This window comes from Betta splendens, chromosome 7, assembly GCF_900634795.4.
Source record: "Betta splendens chromosome 7, fBetSpl5.4, whole genome shotgun sequence".
Taxonomy (NCBI): Eukaryota; Metazoa; Chordata; class Actinopteri; order Anabantiformes; family Osphronemidae; genus Betta; species Betta splendens.
The window spans coordinates 14,334,772-14,340,771 of NC_040887.2; positions in this window are offsets into that span (position 1 = coordinate 14,334,772).

Consider the following 6,000-nt stretch of genomic DNA (forward strand, 5'->3'; position numbering starts at 1 on the left):
ATTTGTGATTAGTGTGTGATCACTGACATGGTTTTAAGGTTTTTCATCCCCATGTCAGCCATCATCATCCTGTACGTGAGGGTGTTTGTGGTGGCTGTTTCTCAGGCTCGTTCCATTAGCTGCCATACTAAAACTGTGAAGCTGAGGTGTTCAGGGGCTGCGATTGTTCAGAGGTCAGTGTCAGGATCCTGGGCTGGCTCTGCCAGCCGTCCTGTTCCTGTCCTCCCTCACCATGCCACGCCTCAGCTTTGCACCCGCCCAGCCAAATCAGGTCTCGACTTCTTTCCCAGTTGTCGTTCCTGCCGCGGGTCCCAGCGGCCTCCAGGTGGAGGTCGTTCCTGCCGCGGGTCCCGTAGGCCTCCAGGCGTAGGTCGTTCGGCCCTCAGACGATCCTGGAGGGTCCGCTCCTGCATTGATTCCTGCCGGCCGCGAAGAAGTTGCTCCAGACCTCTTCGGCACCAACCAAGAGGTCGCTCCTGGAGTTTCTGGTGGTCCTGAGGAGACCACGCACCGTTCCTTTCCTGTGGGTCCGGGTTGGTTTAGACCGGGCCGGAGCCTGGTGCCTTCTGTGTCTCTGTACACAGGAGTCGTTCCTGAAGGTGCAGTTCCTGGTGGTCCCACCACGTCGGCAGGTGCAGCTCCTGCATCGGTTCCTGGCGGCTCGGCGTCGGCCACGTCTGCATCGGTTTCCTGGAGGCTCGGCGTCGACCACATCTGCATTGGTTCCTGGTGGCCCTGCATGGATCACGTCTGCCTCAGCTCCTGGTGGTCCGACATCTGCCACGTCCGATTCAGGCGTGGCAGATGTCGGGCCACCAGGAAGCAATGCAGACGTCGGACCACCAGGAGCTGAGGCAGACGTGATCGCCACTCCCCCATTCTGTCATGATCTGGCTTTGTGTTTCTAGTTGTTTCCTGTTTTATTTTGGTAGTCTCCTGGTTTCTGTTCCTGTTTTAGCTTTACTTCCGGTTTCTTGTCTTGTCACAGCTGTCCCTGCTCATTACCCACACCTGCACTCTGTTAGTCATCAAGTCACTGTGTATTTAACCACCACCTGTGTCCTTAGTTCCCTGCCAGATTGTTGAGTTGAGTTCCCTGAGTGTTTGTGTTTCTCGTGTCTTGTTCCTGTCTGTATCGTGTATCCTGCCCGACCCTGGATTATCTACTTACCGTGAGTTTTTGCCTGTTCCCTGTCTGTACTTTCGCCGAGCCTTTTCGTGTATGACCTGGACCGTCTGACCGTGCCTTTAAGAATAAACCCTTTTGTTGATTATAATATCGCCTCCGTGCTGTGCATGTGGGTTCGCCGTCTGCCTGCCCGAGCCCTGACAGAACAATCTGGCCACACTTGGACCCAGCCAGCACTTAGCCTCCGGTCAGGTCAGTGACTGTTTTTCCTTTGTTTTTTTACGGCAAATATAACTCTCCCGCGGAAGTATGGTTTCGGTTTCCTCCTCTCCGCCTCGTCGGATCGTTGTGCCTGCACCAACCTGCCCAGCTCCATGGTTATTTCCCTGGGAGGATTTCCTGCTCTCACGCGGTCCTCAGTCTCCAGTTCAGCCGCGCGCTGCTCAGTCGCCAGGTCAGCCGCGCGCTGCTCAGTCTCCAAGTCAGCCGCGCGCTGCTCAGTCTCCAGTTCAGCCGCGCGCTGCTCAGTCTCCAAGTCAGCCGCGCGCTGCTCAGTCTCCAGTTCAGCCGCGCGCTGCTCAGTCTCTAGTTCAGCCGCGCGCTGCTCAGTCCCCAGTTCAGCCGCGCGCGGTTCAATCTCCAGTTCAGTCGTGTTTTCCCCAGTCTCCAGCCCAAGCTCCAGACGCCGCGGTCCCGGTTCACCATGCGGGTCCCGGTACAGAGGTCCGGTCCACACCGCTCCCAGCGCCCCAAACGACGGACAGTCGCAGCTGCTCCGGACGGCGCCGGCGGCGGCGCGGTTCCAGGATTCCGGGTCCCGCGGTCTCGGTCATGGGGACCGAGCAGTCTCCTTCTCCGACAGAGGAGCCCCTTGATTCTCTAACTGACTGGGTCTCTCTGATAGCGGGCATCCCAGACAGCGTCGCCCGACGGGTCCACCTCCTCTGCTCTCCTCCGGTGGCGTTTCTCTTCGCCCACCTCATGAACACCGCCGATTCGGCAGCAGACCAGGGCGCGAGAAAACAACTGTTCCAGGAAGCAGCCGCTCTCGTCCTGAGGGAGCCTGTCCTGCGTAAGGCCCTGCAACTCCCGGGCCTGCAGCCAGCGGCCGCTTCATGTCCCACCTCTCAGTCAGGTCAGCCTCGCCATGCTCATGCCCTGGTGCAGCCCTGTCGCCTCCAGGCCCCAGCCCAGTCGAACCTAGTCCAGACCCCAGATCAGCCGTGTGTTGCCCAGACCCCAGATCAGCCGTGTGTCACCCAGACCCCAGATCAGCCGTGTGTCGCCCAGACCCCAGATCAGCCGTGTGTCGCCCAGACCCCAGATCAGCCGTGTGTCGCCCAGACCCCAGATCAGCCGTGTGTCGCCCAGACCCCAGATCAGTCGTGTGTTGCCCAGACCCCAGTTCCGTCCTTGTCCCCGTCAGAGGGCACCGCCCGTCTGACGATTGTTAACCCCACCCAATCAGGCCCGACGTCTTCCCCGTCGAGCTCGGCAGCTGTAAGCTGTCATGCCAGCTCCGGAGTTGACGCCGTTCCAGTCCCTGTCGGCCATGTTGCGGCCGTTCCAGCTCCTGTCGGCCATGTTGCGGCCGTTCTAGTTCCTGTCGGCTCCTCAGAGGAGGACGCCGTTCTAGTTCCTGTCGGCTCCTCAGAGGAGGACGCCGTTCCTGTTCCTGTCGGCCCTGTAGAGGCCGTTCCAGTTCCTGTCGGCCATGTTGAGGTCGTTCCAGTTCCTGTCGGCCATGTTGAGGTCGTTCCAGTTTCTGTCGGCCAAGCAGAGGCCGTTCCAGTTCCTGTCGGCCATGTTGAGGTCGTTCCAGTTCCTGTCGGCCATGTTGCGGTCGTTCCAGTTCCTGTCGGCCATGTTGAGGTCGTTCCAGTTCCTGTCGGCCATGTTGAGGTCGTTCCAGTTCCTGTCGGCCATGTTGAGGTCGTTCCAGTTCTTGTCGACCAAGTTGAGGTCGTTCCAGTTCCTGTTCCTGTCGGCCATGTTGCGGTCGTTCCAGTTCCTGTCGGCCATGTTGAGGTCGTTCCAGTTCCTGTCGGCCATGTTGAGGTCGTTCCAGTTCCTGTCGGCCATGTTGAGGTCGTTCCAGTTCCTGTCGGCCATGTTGAGGTCGTTCCAGTTCTTGTCGACCAAGTTGAGGTCGTTCCAGTTCCTGTTCCTGTCGGCCATGTTGAGGTCGTTCCAGTTCCTGTCCCTGTCGACCAAGTTGAGGTCGTTCCAGTTCCTGTTCCTGTCGGCCATGTTGAGGTCGTTCCAGTTCCTGTCCCTGTCGACCAAGTTGAGGTCGTTCCAGTTCCTGTTCCTGTCGGCCATGTTGAGGTCGTTCCAGTTCCTGTCCCTGTCGACCAAGTTGAGGTCGTTCCAGTTCCTGTCCCTGTCGACCAAGTTGAGGTCGTTCCAGCTCCTGTCCCTGTCGACCAAGTTGAGGGCGCTCCCGTAGGCCAAGTAGAGGGCGTTCCCGTAGGCCAAGTAGAGGGCGTTCCCGTAGGCCAAGTTGAGGGCGTTCCCGTAGGCCAAGTAGAGGTCACCCCTGTCTCTGACCCCGTTCCTGTCGGCCCTGTAGCGGTCGTTCCAGTCCCCGTCACCCTTGGAGCTGCAGCGCCCGCCGGCCTCCAGGAGGAGGTAGCACCTGCAGTTCCTGCGCACCTCCAGGAGGAGGTCGCGCCAGTGGCAGTTCCTGCGCACCTCCAGGAGGAGGTCGCGCTAGCCGTAGTTCCTGCGCACCTCCAGGAGGAGGTCGCGTCAGCCGCAGTTCCTGCGCACCTCCAGGAGGAGGTCGCGTCAGCCGCAGTTCCTGCGCGCCTCCAGGAGGAGGTCGCGTCAGCCGCAGTTCCTGCGCGCCTCCAGGAGGAGGTCGCGCCAGCCGCAGTTCCTGCGCGCCTCCAGGAGGAGGTCGCGCCAGCCGCAGTTCCTGCGCGCCTCCAGGAGGAGGTCGCGCCAGCCGCAGTTCCTGCGCGCCTCCAGGAGGAGGTCGCGCCAGCCGCAGTTCCTGCGCGCCTCCAGGAGGAGGTCGCGCCAGCCGCAGTTCCTGCGCGCCTCCAGGAGGAGGTCGCGCCAGCCGCAGTTCCTGCGCGCCTCCAGGAGGAGGTCGCGCCAGCCGCAGTTCCTGCGCGCCTCCAGGAGGAGGTCGCGCCAGCCGCAGTTCCGGCGGATCCCCAGGAGGGGGTCGCGCCCGTCGCAGTCCCGGCGGACCCCCAGGAGGGGGTCGCGCCCGTCGCAGTCCCGGCGGACCCCCAGGAGGGGGTCGCGCCCGTCGCAGTCCCGGCGGACCCCCAGGAGGGGGTCGCGCCCGTCGCAGTTCCTGCCGACCTCCAGGAGGGGGTCGCTCCCGCCGTAGTTCCTGCCGACCTCCAGGAGGGGGTCGCTCCCGCCGTAGTTCCTGCCGACCTCCAGGAGGGGGTCGCTCCCGCCGTAGTTCCTGCCGACCTCCAGGAGGGGGTCGCTCCCGTCGTAGTTCCTGCCGACCTCCAGGAGGGGGTCGCTCCCGCCGTAGTTCCTGCCGACCTCCAGGAGGGGGTCGCTCCCGCCGTAGTCCCGGCGGACCTCCAGGAGGGGGTCGCGCCCGTCCCGGCTCCGGCCGCACCAGCATCGGTTCCTGGCGGCCCGGCTCCGGCCGCACCTGCATCGGTTCCTGGCGGCCCGGCTCCGGCCGCACCTGCATCGGTTCCTGGCGGCCCGGCTCCGGCCGCACCTGCATCGGTTCCTGGCGGCCCGGCTCCGGCCGCACCTGCATCGGTTCCTGGCGGCCCGGCTCCGGCCGCACCTGCATCGGTTCCTGTTTCTCGTCGCGGTGGTCCAAGGAGGACGCCGCTGGTTCCCGGCTCTCGTCGCGGTGGTCCAAGGAGGACGCCGCTGGTTCCCGTCTCTCGTCGCGGTGGTCCAAGGAGGACGCCGCTGGTTCCCGCCTCTCGTCGCGGTGGTCCAAGGAGGACGCCGCTGGTCCCTGCCTCGTCCTTGTCTCGGCCGCCGGACTGGTGGCCTTGCCCTCGGCGCCTCCTGCTGCCCGGATGGCGCTGCCTCCTGCGGCGACGCCCGCCTCGACTCCTCAGCCCTTCGGATCAGCGTCCGCCCGGAGGACGTTGCCATTCGGGGTGGTCCCCGGGGACATCGGTCCAGCCCAAGGGCACTAAGAGTGCCACCCTGGCTCAGCGGCTGCTGGGCAGGGTCTCGCCACGCCATCACCCTCCGTGAGGGAATCCCTGAACTTCGTGTCTTCCCTGTTCGTGGACTTTGTTGTGGACTATTGTTTTGGCCCTCCCCCGGTCCTCCCTCCACCCACCCTGCTCATGTACCTTGAGGGGTAGGGATTCGGTCCCTCCGCCTGGGACCACCCTCCGCCCGCCCTGGTTTGGGGGGGGGGCTTCCGTAGGCGCCGTGGAAGGCGCCATAGGGGGGGGGGGTACTGTCATGATCTGGCTTTGTGTTTCTAGTTGTTTCCTGTTTTATTTTGGTAGTCTCCTGGTTTCTGTTCCTGTTTTAGCTTTACTTCCGGTTTCTTGTCTTGTCACAGCTGTCCCTGCTCATTACCCACACCTGCACTCTGTTAGTCATCAAGTCACTGTGTATTTAACCACCACCTGTGTCCTTAGTTCCCTGCCAGATTGTTGAGTTGAGTTCCCTGAGTGTTCGTGTTTCTCGTGTCTTGTTCCTGTCTGTATCGTGTATCCTGCCCGACCCTGGATTATCTACTTACCGTGAGTTTTTGCCTGTTCCCTGTCTGTACTTTCGCCGAGCCTTTTCGTGTATGACCTGGACCGTCTGACCGTGCCTTTAAGAATAAACCCTTTTGTTGATTATAATATCGCCTCCGTGCTGTGCATGTGGGTTCGCCGTCTGCCTGCCCGAGCCCTGACACATTCCTC